The following is a 23,368-nucleotide window of genomic DNA, read 5'->3' as shown; positions in this document are numbered from 1 at the left end:
TAGTCCACTAATTTGAGGCTCTTGGAAGGCTTCTAACCCCATGGGAGCATCTGCGATCCCATTTGTGTAACCTTTAAATCCCAGTAGAACTGTACAACTTACATATATATATATATATATATATATATATATATATATATATATATATATATATATATATATATATATATTAGTGGTTTCCTTCCACTAAGGGCTTTGCAAAAGAAAAAGCACACGCAACAGCAAAAACATTAGAATCCAGAAACACACTTTGCTGATCTGTTCAGCTGTTCATACCCATTCCTGTGTTGGAATAAATGCCATCACATTGTCAGCAGGAATTATCACATGTCCACCATTACCTGCGGAAGTGACATCATTTTCATGGGAAATTATTATTTTTTTCCTCACAAGGCCTTGCAAAGGTTCACTGGTGGTACTGAAAGTCATGTTTGACTTCATTCCTTTTTCTGTATAGTTCCTGGGACACTTAGAACTTAAACTGCACTGTTGGAAATAGTTTCTTTTGATGCACATGCTGGGGGGTTTTTTGTTTTTGTTTTTTTGGAAATTTTGCACAAAAATATCTAATTTAGTTTTTGCTGCAGTTTATAAACATTAGTGTAGCTCAAAAAATTGCATTATGAAGACACTCAAAATAAATTTCCTTTGGTTGAAAACTATTTTGTGGAACTTTTTTGCATTTACAGTTTTGAGGGATATACTTCTGAAATGCCTGTAACTAGAAAAAATAGTTACTAGAAAAACTCCCTGAAAGCTCTTCAGTTGATCCAAAATGCTCCAGCAAGAGGACTGACAGGAACGACATAGAGACAGCAGATTAGATTTCTTCTATAGTGGCTTCTTCATTGGCTCCTTGTTAAATCCAAAATCGAGTTTAAAATCCTTCATTACCCATTAGAGACTTCACTCCCAGACTACAGGATTACTTGCAGTTCCTAGGGTATATAATGTAGAATGGGAGGTCCAACCTTCAGTTTGCAGACCCTCTTGTATGGAACCAGCTCCCAGTTTGGATTTGGGAGACAGACACCCTCTCCACTTTTAGGGCTTAAAACTTTTCTTTTTGATAAAGCATATAGTTAGGGCTGGATCAGATGACACAGAGTCATTCCTTATTTACACAGCAATAGGTCTAGGCCGTTGGGGGCTTCCCATGATGCACTGAGTGCTTCTTCTTCACTTATGGTTTTTATTCACTGTGTGTTTATACACCTTTCTGGATTTTAATTATTAATTAATCTATTATTAATTAATCTCTGGCTCCCTTCCACAGCATGTCTTTGTGCTGTATTCATCCCCTCACCCCCAACCACTCACTACAAAGTGACTTGATATGACTGTTTGTTTTTTTGGCCCTATATAAATAAAATTGAATAGAAATTGAATTGAAAATGTCTGAATAACTTAGTTGATCAAAACAATTGCTGACTGTTTTCACTTACTAAAGTCACAAATGAAGATAGACAGAACCATCAGCATATTTCAGCTTTCACACTAACGGACTAGTATAGCATCTCAAATTAGGAATCTTTGCATTTAATGAGGACCATATACTCCAGTCTCGGTTTCAGTGACAGTGAATGAGTGGAATTATAGCTATATTATAATCATATTTAGAATATTTCATTTGTCCAATAACATTTGATCTTGTGAAAACAGAAAGACTATTTTAAGTTAATGTAGTCCAGTTTGCATCCCTGCATGATTAGTGATATCTATATTGTTAATTGCCAATAGCTGTTCCTTTGTTACTGGACTTAAGCAAAAGTAAACTGGAGAAAATCCATCCATCCATCCTTCAATCCATTTGCTTTCGCTAATTTGGGGCCGTGTTGCAGGGACAGCAGCCTAAGCAGAGACGTTCAGACCTCCGTCTCCCCAGCCACCTCCTCCAGCTTGTCCAGGGGATCACCAGGGAGTTGCCAGGCCAGCCAAGAGATACTAATCTCTGCAGCATGTCCTACGTCTCCACCGGGGCCTCTTTTAGGTGGGACATGGCCGAAACACCACCCCGAGGAGGCATCCTTTTCAGATGCCTGAACCACCTCAACTGGCTCCTTTCAATGTGGAGGAATGGCAGCTCTACTCTGAGCGCCTCCTGGAGGTAGAGACCCTTCAATGAAAACTAATTTCCACTGCTTATATCGGGGATCTCGCTGTTGTAGTCACTACCCACAGCTCATGACCATAGGTAAGGGTAGGATGATAGATTGATCAGTAAATCAAGAGCTTTAGTTTTCAGCTTTCTCATCACCACAACGGACCGGTGGAGCATCCGCATCACTGCAGGTGCAGCCCCAATCGGTCTGTCAATCTACGACCCCTCACTTGTGGAACAAGACCATGAGAAATTTAGACTACTCCACTTGGGGCAGCAACTTGTCCCTGACCCTGAGAGAGGAAAGAAAAATCAAAAAACAATTTATAGCGCTATACTCAGAGTTAAAGTGGGCTGGAATGCAGTTCTTGGTGCAGGTGTTAATAAGCTGTGGTCAGGGCACTTCATCTATCTAATGCTACAGAAGAGGAGTGAACAGAAAGGGAGTAAAATTTTCTAAGTGGCAGGTAATTTCAAATGCAACATTTCTAACAGCTCAACAAATACCAATGAACACACACAGTGTGTCTCCTAGCTAAAGGTGCAAATGCTTTATTTGTCAAGGAGAGAAAAGGATGTAAGATAGCATCAGATGGAAGTGTGAGATGGAAAGAGATATGAGGGTAGGAGAGGAAGAAAATTGATTTTTTTTTTAAAGGTATCGACTGCTCAGTGACATTTGATAAACTGGAACTTTAAAGTTTATATGTAATATACAATTTCATGTTATGATTTTTTTTAATGAGGTATTATATATCAAGTATTTGGGAAATAAGCCATAATAGCTCGTATAACCTCTGCTTTTAACTACTCAAAGTCAGTTGGCTAAATTTACACAGGTTAACTGATCATGGCCTGTGATTCATTTCCCAATAGTACAACTGATCATAGGGTTCCCACACCTGTGCAGCTCCACTTTAACCCCCTGACTATAGTTATGCCCCTGTCTTGTAGGGGTGGGGGGAAAAAATCGATACTGTGTAGTATTGTGATATTTTGTTTGCTAATAATGTATCGATACAGGGACAGCAGAAATCAATATTTTGTTACAAAAAAGTTTTTGTGGACTGGAACATGCTCTGACTTCAGATCAGCTCCTTTTTCTGAGCAAGAATCCTGACATTCCTTCACTGTCCAAATGTGTTTAACTTTTTTTGGCAGCAATAAACATGCCAGTTTACTTATTTTAATTTAAGACATGTTTTATTTTAATTAAGTTTAAAACTTTTTTATTTAATGTAAAATTATATTTTGTTTCAATTTACTTTCAAATTCTTCACTTGCTGAATGGGCTGCATAGTTTTCACAAATTGCATAGTTTAGAATAGCTATAATTGTACCAGATGGTTACATTCAGTTAAGTTGGACTAGACTGTAATACAAACCGTTCAGTTTGTCAACAATAAAACTGACTGAAATGAGAGAAAGACTGAGTGTGAGACTTTGTTATTAGATAAAATGAATATTGATAAAGTTTACCTTTATGTACAGAATCTGAATATTGCAAAATATTTTAAAAAATAGCAATAATATCGTATCGTGCGTTAAGTATTGTGATAATATTGTATTGTGGGATGTATGGTGATTCCCACCTCTACTGTCTTGGGTCACCCATCTAAATGGAGGTTTTGGGTTTTTTTTGTTAAATTCTTATTGTTTTCCAGTGCTTGTGTACAAACACTCTATAGAGATTTCAGTTTATAAAAGTGTGTACTTTGCCACCTCTGTTTATCACATCCTTGTTTCTTGAAATATACAGTATTTAATAATGATACTTGACTATCTCAAAACTGTCTTGTTTGCTCTAATGATTTAGTTGCCGTTTAGTCTTCTTCTTCATATATAGTAATTCTGAATAATTAGTAATGAAAATAACATGTTTTCCACTGAAAAGTACACAAAGAGTTTGAAATCTAAACAAAATATATTTTCCAGTTTATGTTTCTAGGCTAGCATATTTATGTTCTCAAACTATGGATGGCTAGTTATATTTTGGTATTAGCAGACACACAAAATACTGGCAGGTCCTTCAGCAGAAGCAATGAATTTACTTTATATCTGTAAGCAGAGCTACAGAGGAGTTATTTCCGTGATATAAGTAAATCGTGAGATTTTTGTAATTCAGAACGAAAAAAGTAGGAAAGGGGTTGAATCAACTTTGAGTTTTGCATCACATCTTTGAGCTTTGGAAAGAAATGAAAACAGAATTCCTGAAAGTAGCTCATGTAATTGCTAGACCTTTGATTCTCCTCTAATAATTGTCTTTGCAATTGGAATTACAGATAACCAGCGGCTCTTGTTTTCTTATTGGCCTGGATAACTGGATTTAAAAGAGGCATGAGAATGATTGAGAGAAAGAAGAACTGAATGAAAGATTGGAAAGAGTTTAGATTAAAGTAGAAAAAGGGAGATTAATTGTCTGTTTTCATGAGATTGGCTTTCAGCTACAAGTTCCTTGTTGTTCAATTTTACAAGGTGGAGATGAAAATTAGACCTTGTGTCCCACATTTTCATGCTGATGAAATTAAAGGCAAAAAGAAAGGGATGGGGAGATGTGCACTGAAGAGTGAGACTGGGGGGGAATGGAGGCTCATAGCAGATGACAATAAGAAAGTGAAGCGGATCTGAAACAAAGCTAGAGTGACGGAAATGAAAAGGATTAGAACATGGACACGATAAAAGACAGGGGTTTAATTTCTACACTCTCTATTATGGTTCAGTCCCCACTTGACCTGTTCACTGAACAAGAAAAAAAATGTTTTCTAATCATGCTATTAGTTCATGGAACATAGTTTGTAAACCCTTTCCACTAATCCTTTTTAGATATACAACACTAGATGCAAATGCACTTTTTGCTGTTTTCAATTACTGTAATCCTGCTAGTATGGGGGTATCTTGGGAAACTACAATTTCTGATATTTGACAATCAGTGGAAAGTTTTATTTCATTGTGTAATGTCAAAATTACCATTGAAATGACAGAAATTCTTGAGTTAGAAAAGCATGGTTATAAAACCAGGTTACAAAACCATTCTTTCTCTGTTAATTCCTGCTTGGATTATCCGGTAAATTTACCAGCCCACCTTTAGTTTGTAGTGGTGCTGAAAATTTTCCTGCAGATTTCTCATCCAAGAATATACAGGGAAAGTGAGAGCATTCTTTTTCCGTCCATTCAAAGCTATGGATATACTTCCTGGACTGACTGATAATGCATATTAAACAGATTGCCTTTCATTTATTAAGAGTGTGTGTGTTTGTGTGTGAGTGAGTGAGAGAGAGAGAGAGAGAGAGAGAGAGAGAGAGAGAGAGACACAGTCATTGGACCTTTAGTCATTAGACCTTCCATTATGATCTTGCTACTATCCCTTCAAAGGAATTATTCAAATGAAGTCATCAAGAGAAACAGGTGACAGTCTCCCCAGAGAAATGCAGTGTGATGTATGTATGCATGGTTATGTTTATGTTGTGTGTTTCTCTGTGTGTGGCGACAGGAATCTTAAAGGCAGCTTATCGAATTTCTACCATCATCCAAACTTTGAATGGCAGCAACACGAACATAACAATAGCCAGGGGTGAAGGCCTTTCATGATTAGTCTGAAAAAAAGGAAGAATTCAATTATAGTTACGCATGCATGTGCGAAGGGATTTGGAGGTGACGCATTCTTAAAGTGTTTCAGTTGTGGCAGCGGGCTTAAAAATCCAGGCTAAGTTTGTCGGAAACATTAACTGATAAAAGAATTAAGTGAAAATGCCACATATGTTCACCTGTTCATGCACACGCACACTGATTTTTCTTCAAAGGATAAATCCTATTCTAAATACTAGCCGTTAAGGGCTTTCAATGGCATTGCAAGCCATTACCCAATTCTACCACCCGACATCTTATTATTTTTAAATTTTGGTCCACCTATTATATTGCACCTGTGTAATACTTTGATTAAAGGTTGGAAGAGGAATAGTCCTCTATGATGGGTGCATTTTTTCCTCACTCCCAAGAAGTGCAGACCCATTTGTGAGCATGGAATTTAATGGCATAAGCAGTAGCAGTTGCCTTTTTGCTGCTAAATTGTCTGATCGGGGACTGGGTGACCTTTTACAGGAGACTCTCCCTCGCTCCCTTTGCACAGCCACACTCAAACATCAGTCATGGACTATTAATCCAGTGAGCTAGCGTGTGATCACCTCGCCGTATGCCATTTCTGACAATCTGTCATCTTCGAGGTTAAATCGACAGGTATTATGGCACAAATTATTCCATCCTATTCCATTTAAGAGACATAATTTTAATGAAAAAATTTCCCTTTATAAGAACAAAAGCATTAAAGCACATCAGAAGCACATCACGATCTCATACATTTTCATTTGCCTGCCAGGAATAACACTCACAGACATGCACGGGCTTCACAAAACTTTGTAGAATTGCAAACTTTTTACAATAAAAGTTAAGAAATCAATTTTAATCTTTGGCTAAATCAGTATCACATTTTGAATATGCCTCCCGCCTGCAGATCATTTGAATTTTTGTGCAGGGTGTATAATTGCATGATCAGAGCACACTATAATTGTACCTAAAATGAAACGATCTCACCTTATTCTACTGGGCTAGAGTTTTCTTCCAGTCCAGAGAATATTCACAATAACCTAGTTTTAAAGTAAAATTGCCTTAAAAAACATGTGAATGTGTTTTTTCAATTAAGTTTCTATGCAGAAATAACTTGTCCATGAGCCTGCTTAGCATGCCAAACAGTGAATTCTCATGCACATTTCAGCTTCCATAACATTTTCCATTAATACTTTAATTAACTCAAGTTCGATAACTGCAACATCATTATAGAATGTAGTGCTTCAATTAGAGCAGGTGCTGAACTTTTAATGGCCTAATTTCCAAGTTCACATAGCTCAGTCTGTACAGAACATGCATTGTGATATGGACTGATTGGACTGGACACTTGTGGGGTTGCCTGCTTCTTTAAAAGAACTTGCTTTACAAACAGATGTAAACGTGATTTCAATAAATAAATTGTTTAACACTGAGATCCTATCCAAAGGCCATCCAATTTCTTGATGTTGTGCCATTAAGCAGCTGTGATCAATGAGTCACAAAAATGTCTTTAGCCATACTGGGGCAGCTGTGGTTCTGAGGGTGGGCGCAGCCACCCCATTGATCCCCAGCTCATCCTATCTGCATGTTAAAGTATCCTTGGACTAGATACTGAACCCTAAGTTGCCTCCGATGCAGTGTGTGTGTGTGTGTGTGTGTGTGTGTGTGTGTGTGTGTGTGTGTGCGTAAATGTTAGATAGAAGTGTTTTTTATTTTTTATTTTACCCATACCTCTGGTAAGTACCTACATTAATTATTAGTTAAGCCTGCTGAAAGCTTACCACATGACATTAATCTATGTCAATTCATCATCCTTTGGGATTTCCTCCTTTCTTTGGACAGGTTACTCTTTACTGTAGGTTATTGCATCTCCATGTTCTGTAGAAATGAAGGTCTCTGGAGTTCACAACCAAAATGCTGTTCAAATTCTCATTTGTAGTCAGTGACACAATTTCAATTCTTATGTGGTATAGGGAAATAAAGGTGTGGTGAGGGGAAAAACAGGCAGAAATTTCCAAGATGCTGATTCACATGGGACTAGTACTTGCTGTAGTGGCAAAATACAGCAGGATTTTAGTGGTAAATGCTTTAACTTTACATTACTACAGATCCTGCGATAATAATAAACCCAAGGTAATATTGTTTCAATATTAACAAGTCTTTTTCACTTCCTAAACGCATTAGAAATAACAGAACATGATGGTAAAGCTAGACCCCACTACACCCAAGTAGGTGTGATGATTTTGTCTCAGTTGGCCAATGTTTCTCTGCTTCTTTCCATAGTACCAAGTGGCACAGGGAAGACCTTTGGATCAGATAATTCTCATAAACATTAAAGAAACTGTGCATGTTTTTAAATGCTGCTCTTGTTACTTTTGTTCTCTTTTACCAATGAGTTTTACAACCATTTACCTGAACAATAGCAAACACCTGTGTGTTAGATAACCTCAGTTAGCACATTGTGTTTGTACTAGTTGGTTACTTCAAATGGCTTCTTGCGACAGCTTCAAGGCACTTCATGTGTGAATGCCTGGTTCCCTTAAAGAGCAACACTGACTTTGAATTAAGCCTCACACTCTGTGTTTGCTCTTTTAGAGTTAGAGCCTCTTCGCACCCACGCAATCCCTTTGCTTCCCCACTCCGTGTCCATTGTTGTTTCTTTATAGTTATAGCCATATCTGTACACTTGTGTGCATACACACACACACACACTTAAAATTTTACATATACACACATTACTGAGTTCTGTCACTGCTTTCCTTGCCTGGATGACTGTGTAATTGAGTTTTGGGGATGCAGCCTGGCACTTCCTCCTTGTGTGCAGGCTCCCCTCATTACAGAAGCCTAATTGGGATTAGTGCAGCATTTTGTTTTGGCATTGTTAACGAGGCCTGTGGTCAATGCCAGTATCTGGCTTGTTCTTCTCCCCAACTCCAGAACAAGGAGCTGTATGTGTGTGCTCATGTGTTATCATTTGTTGTGTGTTGTGTGTGTGCGTGTTTTGTAGATATGTGTTTGCCAGTTTCCACCTAGAATGGATAGAGAGGGAGAGCAGGGAATCTTTCCTGTGGATGTTACTATGCTCCATTGCTCTGGTCTCATCAGTGACTAGAGCAATAACTTTACACTGTAGCATTACGTGCTATCTTGGCATACTTATGTTTTGCAAGCAGGTCTAGGCAATTAAGTTTAAAAAGACTCAGGACAGAAAATTTGGTTATTTCCGTTATAGCAAAACTGAAAAAGATAAAAAGCTGTAGCTAAGCACTGTGACAATGTAACATTCATGAAAGTTTCCTGGGGGAAACCCTGAAGTTCTATTCTTCACTTTTTCTTGGCCTTTATAACTTTACTGTCTCCAGAACAGTTCAGGACCTTGAGTTGATGACTTCTTTGGATGTAAATGAAAGTACAAATAATATAATTCATTATTATTAGTAGTAGTAGTAGTATTTGTGTGTGTGTTCGTGTGTGTGTGTGTGTGTTCATATTAGTAAGCACATTTGAACCAGAAAGTCTGAATGTGGCATTTTGCTGGAGTTAACTACACCTTTTAATCCTTACCATGGAGATTCAGATATGCATCAAGTAATGCATTTTGAGGTCTATCAAAGAAAATACTTGATAAAGTGCATACCACATAAACACAAGTTCAAGTTTGATTCTGGTAGGGTATTTTGCATCTTCCATCTTTCTCTCCTTCTCTTCTATTCAACATCCAGTCAAATCAATCAGAGAGCACAAAAAAATCCCAATCGTTCAAAAAGAAAAGAAAATACTGACGATACTTACCAAGGATCTTCTCTGTCCATTGCTTCCCCCGGGCAACAATCTTTTGTCGTTATTTTAAGAGCTCTTGAATTCATTTTATGAATCCATCCTGTAACTGCTGGTTAAGTTACAGCAGTCTGAATCTTGCTGCTGTCAATCCAATCGGTTGAAAGCAAAATCTGTCACTTTACTTCGTGCGGTACGGATGGATAGACAGAGCTTTCATTTGGCATTACTCATATTCTTCACTATAGATGGAAAATCTCTATAGATGAGAAATTGTTGCTGTAAAAAGTTATCTGGCCTTTACATCCCATTAAACCACACATTAAATCATAAATTACAGTACTCTACAAAAGTGTTGAACTACCCCTCATTACATTATTTTTTGCTGGGAAATGGGTGCAGCATGCATTTAAATACAGTAAATGAGGCAACAACAGTGTACAATTCTTCAACATGAATGCTCTTAGATAATTTCCTATAGTTTCTTTAAGTAGTCTTCAAAAGTAGTTCTCCAGGTTTCCTAAAAGACATTCAGATCTCTTTTGTGGATAATGGCTGCCTTTTGTTGCATTCTCCATGTCAAGATGATCTCACACTGCTTCAGTGATGTTGAGATCTGGATTCTGGGACAGTCAGTTCATGACTGATAGTGTTCCACTGTGTGCTTTCTACCCAGGTAGACTTTTGCATTTGCGGTCTTTTTGGGATTGTTGTCATGCTGAAAAAGGAAGCGGTTACTGGACACTTTCCAGATGGTATTGCTTGGTGAATGAAAATCTGACAGTACTTTTCTGGATTCGTAATTCCATCAATTTTGACAAGATCCCCAGCAACAGTGGCTGAAATGAAGACCCCTAATATGACAGTCTCTACCATGTTTTACAGATGGCCGTAGACGTGCATTGTTGCACCTCTAGGCCATATTGGCATATTCCAAGATATGCCAAGTTTTGGGAGCCACCTTGTTGGTGCAAAAATGTCAAATGATCAGGCATAAGAGCCAGCTGAAGAACCAGGAACAAATTATATATTATTTATTAGGCCTTTTGTAAGTTTTTCATTAAGTCTAGACATAACACTGCTTCATCCCTAGATGTGTGATTTACTGTGTTTTAATCATTCATGGGTCAAAGTTAAGTGGCTTCACAAAAATAAAATGAAATAAGATAAATGTTAAGACTTTCTGGCTCCATGAAACGAAAATCAAAAGAAATGAGGGATTTCTCAAGACTTTTGCACACTGCTGTTGTGTTCACTGACAGTTTATGCTGAGTAGCCACATTAATGTAAAAGCAGCCCCGACTGGTCAAGGCCTAGACATGTAATCTCTTGGGTAATATGGATTGTGATGCTGGTGTTGGATCCTTTGATGGTTGCGTCTTTGGGTTTTTGAGAGGTTAGGCTTCATTGAATTGGCCTGGTTTTGGTCCATCCTGAGAATGCTAGATTAGGATGGGCCTAATCTAGACCTGCCCTCTAAAAAGGCAGGTCTTTTTAGAGGTTCTGACTATGCAATTTTGGGGTATAATCTCCTTCCCCGGTGGATATGGCACTCCTCAGTGTCAATTAGTCACTGGAGGATGTACTTGTTCTGTATCAGTGTTTAAGTAGGGAGGCACATGTATACTATGACCCAAATCTTCCTACCAGAATATTTGCATTGTCATAAGATCATCAATTTTATCTCCTTCACTTGGTTTTAACATTGTGGTCGGACAGTGTATATAAATAATCATGAAAGAGATGAGCTGTGAAAATTCCATAATTCTGAGAGATCAAAAACAGAGAATAAAAAAATATGTCTGTTGGACAGACATACATGAAGAAGTATATTGTTTGACTGTATGATTAATTTATCAGAATTATCTGGTCACAATTTTGGCTTCCTGCAATTAAAGGGACACAATTTGCTAATATTTAAAATGCACCTATATAATGTGACGCAAAAGCAAGTCCAGCAGTCTTTTAATCACTGCCTGATAACAGTTCCCTGCACTGTGTAGCTTGAAGTTTCCTGGTAGTAGTATTAGTAACAGTATGTTAAAAGACAACAAAGTTCAAATGTCTAGCACTGCAGAAGACAAAGAGTTTGTCCCTCATTAGTCTTTATTCAGAAATACTTTGGATTTAGGGAAAGTCAAGTTAACCAAGAAGAAATCGTATGCAAAATGATTATGCATGTGCTGTAGAGTTGTGTCTGCACTGCAGAAACAATACAGCTTATTCAACTACCTGAAAAAATACCACAAACTGCACTATAATTAATGCATGAAGGCCAGGAAAAACAGTACAGTGGCTGACACGAAGGGTCCAACATTAACAAAAGATGTCCATAAAAGTGAGCCTATTACAACAGGTCAACCAGCTCACAAAGACGCACTGAAATCAACAAAGCAATCCCATTTGTTCAAAGACGTGTGTCCAATAAACACGGTGAGTAATGAAGGCTTCAGGAAAATAGTCAACATACTGGACAAAAGATATGTTGTCCCCTGGTGCAATTTCTTTTTTTCTAAAATAGTAAAACTTGTGATGTAAACAAAATGCTAAAGGGGAAATGGAAAAAGATCTTGCAGCTGCTGAGTACATTGCTACAAGTTTTAGTCACATTCATCATGCTGGCATGACAGTAAAAAACTTTAGGTGACTTCAGGAATTTAGGTGAAGGAAGAGGACCAATTCTATATATTTGTTTAGTTTGATATACGTCCTATCACGGAAACTACTAATACACACATGCATATGCTGAAAGCACAGAGGATCCCATTTCAGGTTGAGACCATTTAGAGGTGCGCACGCACACACACACACGATAATTAACAGCCCTGCCAGTAATTTCTTTACTAAAATCACTTGAAATGGGTCGATAATTGGATATGAAGCCGGTGTGCTCTTATTTCCATTGCTTCCACAGATCAGTTGCTGTTTGCTGTTTAAGGGTTCAGTTAGGTTCAATTTGCAATTAAATTTAGATGCACATGACAAACCAGAGTATTGACATTTGTTGTCTGCCAGCAGTAACTATAAATAGTGTTGAAAATGGAGGAAAATACAAATTAATCGCATTTATTAAATGAATCGATTGATCATTTGATTAGCTTTGTTTGGGTTTTAACTGTTTTAGTCCATGGCAGTCTCTTTTTAGTTTTCAAAATGAACACCAGGAGTTCACCTTTCTCTGCATGACATGTCAGCCTGAGCCAAGCACAGATTTCTAAAGATCACTAATGAGAGAACGAAAAACCTTGAACCTGCTCATTACGGAAAAATCTCACAGACCAAGGAAGGCATCAAAGAATGTTCCAAATTGACTCCTTAATACCTCTGAATCAACATCAGCATGTCTCACTGCCCTACTTTACACCCTCAAAAATTTGCATCACCTTGAAATAAAACCAGAAATCTTTGCACAGAAAGATTTCTTGTGCAGAAACATTTCCGAGGCTGTTTCTGAGACTGCTTTGACTATAGGATATTATATTATTTTCTATCATTATTAAACAGATGACACACAGTTGTACATATCAGCTCACCTCAGCATTACGGTCCCTTACAGTCAGTTAGCGAGTGGATGTGCCAAAACAGCTTGCAACTGAGCTCAGAAAAGACTGCAATAGGTATCTTTATTTTTTGTTTTGCAGAGATAAAACAAAAGCAAACAAACAAACAAAAACGTATTCACACATTCACCTTTAGCAGATTAAACTATTATAACAGTGTCATTATGGGTCCTAGTAAAAAATCAATCAGATGTCTACAGCTCATTCAGAATGCTGCAGTTAGAATTATAACAAACATCACAAAGATCGAGAACATTACACCATTCTCAAATCCCTGCATCTGTTTCAAGGTGGCAGAATCTTTTAGTTTTTATAAACCTCATTTGTGGAGCAAATTTCCCCAAAACTTGAGATCAGCTAAAACTTTACTTAATTTAAATCAGGGCTATGTTAACATATGTTCAGAGCAGAGAAAAACAGCTGTCCCGGAGACATAACACGCAACCTGCCGACAATCACGTCTGTAGGGAACATATATAGGGAATGTAGGGAATGTAGGGAATATATATATATGTATATATATATGTATATATATATATGTTCAGATATGTTCTAAAGATTACATCATTATATCATAAAGATCATTACAGACGTGAATAAAACAGCTGTCTGTAGAGCATGTGAACCTCCCATTGGTTTACCACTTTTACCAAGGTTGTAGCAGAAACAAAGTGGATTTGCAGTGATGGTTGTTTTGGTCTTCTAATTGTTGTTGTTGATCTTTTGTGCATGCTTTATATCATGACATGAATACATATATGTTTTGTTGGTTGGTATGTTTGTTTGTTTTATTGCAGAATATGCAAGAACACAAAATCTGCTCTGACACAAACAGGAAAAACAGACAAATGAAATGGAGAGAAAACCACAAACAATAAAAACACACACAAAAAACAATTTCTTCATACAATATTTGCATATTTCATATTCCATTAAAACTGTCTGTGTTGCATGTGCATTGTGTAGTTCTGTGGATCTGCATTATGTGTATCAATAAATAATTAATAATAACAGTAATGGCAACAGTATAAAAATATGTTTTGCATATTGTTAATATCTCTTTGTAAGCCTCTTCCTATCCCTTTGTAAAGCACTAAATTACTCTGTGTCTAAGTAGTGCTATACAGATAAATTTGACTTGATTTGACATGTTATCGATGGTCAATTGACTGATATAAAAATGCTTGAGTCAGAGCAACACTTTCTCTAGCACTTCTTTTGGAAATTTGTTCATTTTTATGTTTTATATATAAAGTGAATAATCCTTTTAACTATAGCCACATACAAATGTTCTGCAAGGCAAAGTTAAAACTGAAATTATGTGTTTTGGCCCAAATGAATAAGAAAAAAAAAATCAATCCCAGCTAGAGTTCTAAGTTTTATCAAATGGCTTCGTCGGCTATGTTTCCTGCAAATAACCCATGTTTGCCTTGTGGCATTCTGTTTTTAACAGCAAGAACGTTTTGTAAGAGCACCTCATTGATTTTGTTTGTGCACAGATTTGCTTCCTCATTAAATATTGCCCCGGCCATCACATTTATGTCTACTTGAGCATTCAAAAGATCTGTTTTCCAGGCTGAGTTGCTTTACATGCTGCTCCATCTTTTGTAGCTTTGGAATCTGTTCATGCTGCAAAACATGTTGAAGCAATTCACGGGGAAATAAGCCACCAAATGTTGTGCACAAAGTAAATATTTTTACTTGGCACAGAGGGAGTGACCCCTGCTGAGAGTGTGCCATATAAATCCACTGCTGTTGTCAGGAAAGTTTGAGCAGTTTTCTGATCAGCCGTATACAAAAAGATTACACTTGTCAACCGGTAGATGTTACATTGAAATGTGTCCTTAACCATGAACTTTGTTATGAGAAAGCTCCTGGACAAACCTGCTATTTTCAGCATTTTAGCATTAACAGACAGGATATTATTCGATTTCCACATTACACGAGGGTCACAAAGAAGCTACCAAATCGTCATACAAAGATTTTTATACCACATACTACAACTGTAAATGGTATTGTTCTAAGCAGATTCTTACCAGGGCATTGGGGAACATTAAAGCCTCCTAAACCTCTTATATCGCTCATTTATAGTAGGAGGATCATACAGAAAGGGCTTTGTAAACGCTCTGTAAGTGGTTCTTTAGAGCATGGATATTAATTAGCTGGGCTTAGTGTGATTAGGTATTATATTTTTCTAAAGAAAAAATAGATATTAATGAGCAGCTGCAGGTCACACTGTATTTGGAGTCTTTCCACTACAACATGTTTACTAGTGCTGTTACTGTAGTGCTCAGCAATGTGATTAGTACAACATAAAGTTGTATTCTGTGCCCATGCTTTTTAAATTCCTCTGCAAAGGAATAGAATCCAAATGTTGCTGCCCTAATCAGAACATTTGAAAGCATCAAAGCATCAGTTGGGTTCATACTCATTTGTTAGAAGAGCTGTAGCTATTATAACCATCACTGTTTAGTGGATTGTAATGACTTCATTTTAATGATACGATGACTGCTGGTGCAGTACCAGAACAGAATAAGAACAAGTCTGGAATGACTTTGCAGATTTTATTTTACAGTTGTCATGATTTGCATTTACATTATATGAAGCCCATTTGTGCATACAGATAAAATATTGTGTTTATAGTAGATCTGGAACTGGCATATTCTATTGTGAAAAGTGCATTATGTATAATTTTCTATGCTGTGAGGGCAGAGTAGGGCAGGGATTAAAGCATGGATGGGTACACAAGTGTGTCGAGCATGGCTGTGTTTGGATTGTAATTAGCTGGCAATATCAAGTTCTAGTTAAATATGGCTGAGAGATACAAAGAGATTGGAAGCTGGAATTTTTCAGCAGTAGGTGAACATGGCTGTGCATATTGTGTTTGTGCAACCTACATATGCATTTGCATAGTGTACTTCACAAACAGATAATATTTAAACACAATTATTGAGATATTTCAAATACTTCAGTTTACTTTTCAAATATTAGATAAGATGACTTCCAGATTTCACTAGGGTGAAGGAAACTTTGTTACAAACATTGAAACCTAGAAAGAAAATATGTGCATTGTCCAAATTAGCAAATTATTGATATTACATGTGATAGATCACTCCCCTGTTAATGTTTTTCTCTTTATCTTATGCTACACTAATTACCTGGTATATTCTCTGTTTTGGTTCATTAAAAAAATTTTTGGCCTGAGAACTCATTAGAAATGATGTCCATTAGAACGTACAGTAGATTAATGCACTACGAATGAGTTCCTGTGTTATTTCTGCCAGTGCAGTACTCAGGAGCCCATTAAGTTTTCCGGTGCCTGCCAGCAGATTCTTGAAGCATTTGTTTTGACCTAGCAAATTAAAATGTCTGCTCTTATCAATGCCCTCGGGGCTAGAGGCAAGGTAGAGAGAGAGAGGAGAGAGAGATGTCGTTGTCTGTCCTTGTCAGGTCGCTGGTCTGTCTTCCATCACTTGAGTTACCATAAACCTGCTGTCAGGAAAAAGAAAAAAAGAAAGCATGTTAGTACTTGTGTGGATGCGAGAGAAGACGGAGTGCTATGACTTATAATAATGCTTATATACAAACAAAAGTTTACATTTTCTATCGCTGCCATAAAATTCTAATTTAAGAAATGAAAATTATGAAAGGTCAAATTTTAGCAAGACGTGCTATTTTTGTTCTCCTTCTCTATGTCTTGGCATGGCTACATGAGTCAGACAGTGTCAAAAGAATCAGGCTTAAGGACTTTCCCATCTTTTCCCCTGGCATGAGATTTTGTTTTTGGTAAGGCAAGAGCAGAATCTGAAGAGGAGAATCTGAAGAGGTTACTGCTGTGTATTATTTTTAGCTTCTCTGTGTTCTAGCTAACAATTTGTTATTTTTAGATCTATTCCAAGGTTTTGCCCAAATTCATGCACTTTAACTGCAAAATGTCTTGCCACTGCACATGTTACATCTCCCAACATTTTCCATGTGTTTGTTTGTGTGCTGTTTTGCTGATGTATGTTTGGAGCAGCAGCATGACTCCTAATGAGGATCTATGGCCCTGGGTGAAGCACGCCATCCGGATACCCTGCTGCAGAAATGCATGCTTTTTCACTCACAGTTTTCTCTCTCTCTCCTTTTTTATCATTGTCTGTTATTCTTTCGGCCACTTCTTTACTAAATCTGTCGTATTTTCCACTTTTCTGTCTATTCCTTCATTCTCACTCTTCCTTAGTTGTCAGCATGCTTATTTAGTAGTCTGGACATGTGGGTTCGGTCAGTAAATCACATGTATTCTATATTAATGTCCAGATACTTATGGGTATGACCACTGCTTCAGCTTATTCTGGCTCTTTTTTCTAAACATCCATTTCATATTTCTTTTTACCTGCAAGCCATGTGCTGTGCAAGAAGATCTCCCTTGCTGCCACAGTCTTATTTCCACTATCCATCATCTCAATTCTTTATCTTTGAGGTCTTTTGGCCCAAACATGTCTGCTTGGTCATCAGCATCACCCTCTAACTGTCTTCCTAGCGTTGTATTATTGCTCTCCGTCTCAGGCTTGCTCTCTAACTCTTGTTCTTTCTTTATGCGTCTCCTAGGATCGATCTAGCAAAATGCAGGCTCTGCTGTTACCCTACGGGGACGGCCATTTGACAGATCCAGTTCCTAGCATCATGAGCCAGCAAACACAGTAGGGAAGGGATGAAGATATATAGTCACTGACAGCTAACAAATAGGCCCACAGGACTCAACAGGATAAGATAGCCATGTTCTACATGCATTAAACGTCTGATCTCTTCACTGATAGTGAATGAACAGAAGTGGCAGTGAATGAAACAGACACAAGCCTGATAAGAGCAGTCAGTGTGTAGGAATAAATACCAGAGGATAGATAAAAGATGTGCATGGGGGTTTTTTTTGACAGAGCAAAACGTGTGTGTGTATATATGCCCGGAGCAATCAAGGTTGGTAAAAAGTAGGCAAAATATGACTTGAGAAAATGTAAAAATAAAACCTGAGGCAACTTATGAGAGGGAGTTTGGAATCCTTGTAAATGTAATTCTCCAATGGCCTCCATGTTGTGGAAGAGAAAAGGTAATAGATGACTCAATGAAAATCGTTTTTGTCTATGCTTTAATGTATTAGAGTTATTGTGGCTGATGTTAGATTTCTTTTTAACCAAAAATTGTCAAATCTCGTTTGTTTAAGTAAAAAAACAAGCAAAGCAAAAAATCTTAGCTCACGCTCACTGGTAGAAGAGAAAATCTTTATGTGCACTAGTTCAGGTATCAGTAAGTACTACATAAAGATGAAAAATCACTGAAACTACTATAATAATAAAAGTGAGTAACATAAAATACTGTAATAGTAATAGTATTTAATATAATAATATTAGAATCAATTAAACATGTTTTTGCCACTAAACGTGTCACACAGCATTCTAGGATCTTCTTTCTAAGATCACACCTCCAACCTAGCTTTCACTGATTCTTTTAAACACACGGCAGTGGGGAGTGAGAATTTAAAAAATCTTTCCTTTCCTCAAAGAGAGCTCTAATTTTCACTTATCAGTCACGGTTGAGAGGTGTACCAACAGGTGCTCAGCATGAACGCTTTTGGATAGATGTACGTAGTTTCGGTGAGAGTGCAGCCACGGTCTAGTGAATCATTTTTCATCCATTACTGCTGACGATAGAGCCCAGAATTTGCTCAGTGTGTCATCAGCAACTTGCAAATCCACTATGCCACCTACACTACCACACGAGGACCTAATGTGTTGTTTTATCTACTCTCAAATGGAGTAGATAAAGGGCAAATTCAAAGCTAAAACATATCATTACAACAGCAATGTTATGTTGGTGATATTGTGCAGGAAAATTTGAAACCGTGTCCTTAGGATTTCACTCCAGTCTGGTGAGACTGTAAAGTATACCACGGGGGCTGAGGCTGCTCTGCTGAAATGACGACATTTTCTTTCTGCATCAAGGGGTAAGGAGGAGAGGCGGGATCCTTGTCAGGGTCCACGCAGTACCTGCAGGAGTGTGGGATTGCCCAATTAGAAACACAAAGCCTGTATAATGACTACAAGCAGCTTGTAAATCTTATAGTACTAACAGACAAGTGGGCGAATGAGGGAGAGCAGCAGGGCATCCGCTTATTAGCTTTTTGTTAGGAACTAAAGAATGAGGCTCTTTGTGGGCATGGTCCAGTTGATCTTTATACCTTGTTAATGTCTGAATCCTTCAGTGAAACCTCCTCAATAGCCAGATGAAAGAAGGTCTAAATTTTATTCCCTGCCGTTGAAAGCATAAGTACATAGCTACTACTATCAAATGATTTGAGCTTCACTACAAATGACTTCTAGTTAGTTATATTTTAGAGAAACTTTTTTTTGTGAGGATCAGTGAACTTGGATCTGTCCAGCACTTTACTGCTAATTTATGAGTTTTGGAAAGTCTAGTAGGTGGATTTGTTTATCTATGGACAGAACCAACCAAGCTATCTGTTTATCCACAGCACCCAGTCTGAATGCCAAGCTGGCTGTTGTTGGTTTAGTGTGATATTAGTCATCCCATTAACAACAAATATGTCTGTTTCTGAAAATGTTTAATTCTTCTAGTCCTATAGTCTAATTACAGTATATAATTTCCTTTATCAGATTAAATGTAGGATGGGTTTTAAAATCTCAGTATAGAACTTGCCTCTCTCACAACAGGCTGCTTGGTTCACATTGCTCCCCTCTGCACCCACTTTGAATTCAGGACTAAACAACTACAAAGCCAGTGGGAAATCAAGTGTTCACTTGCAAGTTCCACTTATTTACAATACAGAGAGGAAAATGGGAGAGAGGTGGCAACAGCAAGGAGCAAAAGTGACTTGAAGATGAGGCCAAGAACTGGATAGTGCAGTCATAGAGAGCATAAGTAAGTGCTCTGCAGGGCACATCTAAGGGTAAAAAAACTGGGTAAAACAGAGGGGATAAAAAAAGAAATGCAGTTGCAAAGCAGAGAAAACATGTTAAACTTACCCCACAGGTATTGTGAATGTTTTTAGCCATTAAGGTAAAATTTGGGAAACAAAGGAGACAGTTCCTCCAGCTGCTTCACAGCTTGTCATTACTTCTGTCCATGTAGATTTAGAAGAGTCTCTCTGGTACTCTCTGCATACATTCAATTATATCCAGACAGACGGATAATCATGACGCCAACTGGAGACCTTGATTAATTCTCAGTTAGACCTTGAAGAAAGTAGTAATACCATTGTGCTGGAAAGTGATACAGTATCTGTGTGAAACAATATACGTACCAGTGGATAGTATTTAACTGAAACGTTTTACTTGTTACTTTTCTAGGGCATTTATTTTTGCTGAGCTATAGAGTAATGATTTGTCTGCTGCACCGCACTGTGGGTAGAAACTGTTGATGTGAAGTGTGCTGTAAATATACCTGGCTATATAGAGATCACACTGTAATAAATGAGGAAAAGATTCACACCGGGGAGAAAGACAAGTAAGTACCGAAGCAGGCATAAAATGAATGGGGTTTAGAAACATTGCAGATAAAAACCTTTGAAGATCTGAGACACTGAGACAAAACAGCAGGAGTTCTCAAGCAGATGGCAGATCAGGTCTGCTGGGTCAGTCAGATCAGTGATCGTTGGAGCACACTACAGAACTGTATGAATCAGCAATAAGCCACCTGTGTCACCAAAACAAGAACAGACTTGTGCAATAAATAAAGCAGAAAGTAGGTAATTACAGACATATCTGGTTCATAAATTGCTTGTTGAATAACCTGTTTAAAATAGAAATCAGTTATCTTTAGTTTCCACATACATCACATTACATTTGTCCAACATGCCCAAACGTCTGGTTTTGTTAGGCTTATTATCAAGTACTATTTGTTATATAGCTAACAATCTACTGCCTTCTAAAACAATTTTATAATGTGTTCTGTCTTGATGGACAGCATACTCTATATATGTCTCCATATTTTTGTATGTAGCAGCAAGCAGTGGATTGGAAGTTTTGTGGTTTCTTTTTATAGTCTGAGTAGTAATAACCAATCATGTTCAAGTAGGATTTTACTGTTCCCAGGGAATAGTCCTTGTGAGGAGCAGAAAATTACATGTTAGCCAAGAGGCAATTTAAAAAAAAAACACTACCTGGCAAGACTCAGACTTTTTAAGAACGTTTTGTTAACCCATCTGCATTTATAACTACACTGTAAACGCTAATCACTGAAGAGAACCAGCAGTTACCAGCAATTACAAGGATTCCAAACTCCCCTCTCAGTCCATTATCTAGTGGCTATACTTGAAGCCCCAAAATATTGACTGTTGCACCAAGAGGCTGAGTCATCAGCCAATAACCAGTGGGTTCGCTGATTGAATGGATAGCATAATGCGGACTGGGCCATATGGCTGCCTGCCCGGGTGTTTTTACTACCACTGGGGGTGGGGTGGTGTTGGGGGTTGACAGACTGTGAGATAATTTATAATCTGGTGACCCTAACTCAATAAAAACAAAGTCAAAGAGGCAAAGTTTGATCAAAGATTAATGTGCATCCACACTCTATTTCCACCTTTCTAATGCCTCCATCACATCAAGTTCCTGACTTAAAACTGGTGAGTCAGTCGAATAAGACGACAGCCTCCAGAAATGCCACAGGTGACTATTCTGTTAGTAAATGTAGCACCCTCTGGCAAAAAAAATAAAACACCCTAGGGATCTTTAATAGATCTTATTACCATTTGAGGTAGTGGCTGGAAGGTTTATGAAAGAATGACTGGTTTGTGATTTTAATCAAATCAGAACCCCCTGTGGCTGTGGAGACGGCAGAAGAGCCTTGCCGGACAGGGTATTAGCTCACCCCGTACTGACACTTTAAATTGATGTTATCAACATGGTAATAGACCTACTTTTGCCAGCTCCCTTCATGCATTATGGGGAATGACAGCTTACTTAAGGACTACATAAACCAAATCATATTTCCTCCAGATTCTCTGTCTGCTCACATTTACCTCAGTATCTGCAAGCAGATGGCCTGGCCTGTGTGTCTCCTGTGCCACCCGTTGAATTGGCACTTGAATCATATATATGGCATTGTGTCCCTTTCAGTAGTACCTGGATAATCTCAGATTAGACTGAACTTTATTGATACCCTTGGTGATTATTCTGTTTTAGTAGCAAGATAACAAGAAACGTGACTAAAACCAAAAAGAAAAAAGAAATTACAGGGATGCCAGCAGGATATGTTAGGGTGTAGTGGGTGGAGGTTGAAGGAAATAAAGGTAAAATGCACCGAGACATTACATGGTTATGATACTAAAATTGATTATAAGGCATTGTGTCCCTATGAGAATTAGTTGTGAAATCTACAATTAAATTGTATTTATACTCTTGGAGATTATTATGTTGTAGAAACAAGATAAGAATAGAGACAAAAGAAGGAATAAAAAACATGTTTGTAGAATAAATAGAGCAGGAAGCATGTGACTGCATAATTGGTCCAACTGAATGTAAAAATGCATGCATAACCTCTTATAACAGAATTTAATTATTATTAATTATTTAATGAGTTTTCATCATTCAAAAAGAAACTTGCATTCCTCCAGTATTCCAAAAGTCTGGTTTTGGAAGGTTTACTAAGTTGCTAAGTAAAATTTAAGTACGATTAAATATTTTTACGAAGCAAAAGGTAGATAATAAGAATAATAACAAAAAAGGAGGTGGACCTAGTGATAAAAAATAATATTAAAAAGAAAAATAATATACTGTGGGTAATAGACTTTATCTTAATCAATCTTAAAGGTTGCCTACTGTATAAGTTACATGACTAGCTCCGTCTTTCCTGCTCTCCCCACACATGAAGGATTATAGAATAGACGTGCCATGTTATATGACGTTCTCAGTTAAACTAAAAATTAAAAATCAGTGTTTTGCATTGTATGACACTATAAATGTTAGACTACGTACAGATTATGACGTCTGCATTGTGAAAACTTTTGCTGCAAATGCTACTCTACACACAATGCAGATAAGTGACAAATTTAAGGAAACAACAACAACAACAACAATTAACAAGTGGAGAAACATCACAGAGATGTTTTATACATACTCACTGTATGTATAAATGATATTAAAATTGCTATGCCGTTACCTCTGAAATCATCAGATATTACTTTATACCTACATGCACTATTAGGGGACAGGCCTTTCAGTAGCAACTTTACTAGCACATAATGTGCTACTCTTCATTAGGTATAAGTGGGGCACAGACAATATTATGTGTTGGTGGCATCTGCTTGTGTACTCATATACTGCAGTGCTGTAACATA

At 37.5% G+C, this 23,368-nt stretch overlaps 1 protein-coding gene and 1 long non-coding RNA gene across 3 annotated transcripts in view; both read left to right on the top strand.

The window, feature by feature from the left end:
• grid1a (glutamate receptor, ionotropic, delta 1a) overlaps nucleotides 1-23,368 on the top strand; it is a 278,394-nt gene that overhangs the window by 133,643 nt on the left and 121,383 nt on the right. The gene's annotated exons all lie outside the window — the stretch shown is intronic.
• Nucleotides 122-22,306, top strand: LOC146505591 (uncharacterized). The gene is made up of 2 exons (XR_014877789.1): nucleotides 122-13,523; nucleotides 13,656-22,306. It is a non-coding gene; the product is annotated as an uncharacterized LOC146505591 (long non-coding RNA).

This window comes from Neolamprologus multifasciatus, chromosome 13 (assembly GCF_963576455.1).
Source record: "Neolamprologus multifasciatus chromosome 13, fNeoMul1.2, whole genome shotgun sequence".
NCBI classification, from domain to species: domain Eukaryota; kingdom Metazoa; phylum Chordata; class Actinopteri; order Cichliformes; family Cichlidae; genus Neolamprologus; species Neolamprologus multifasciatus.
The sequence above is the reverse complement of the archived record's forward strand: the minus strand, read 5'-3'. Positions and strand labels throughout refer to the sequence as shown.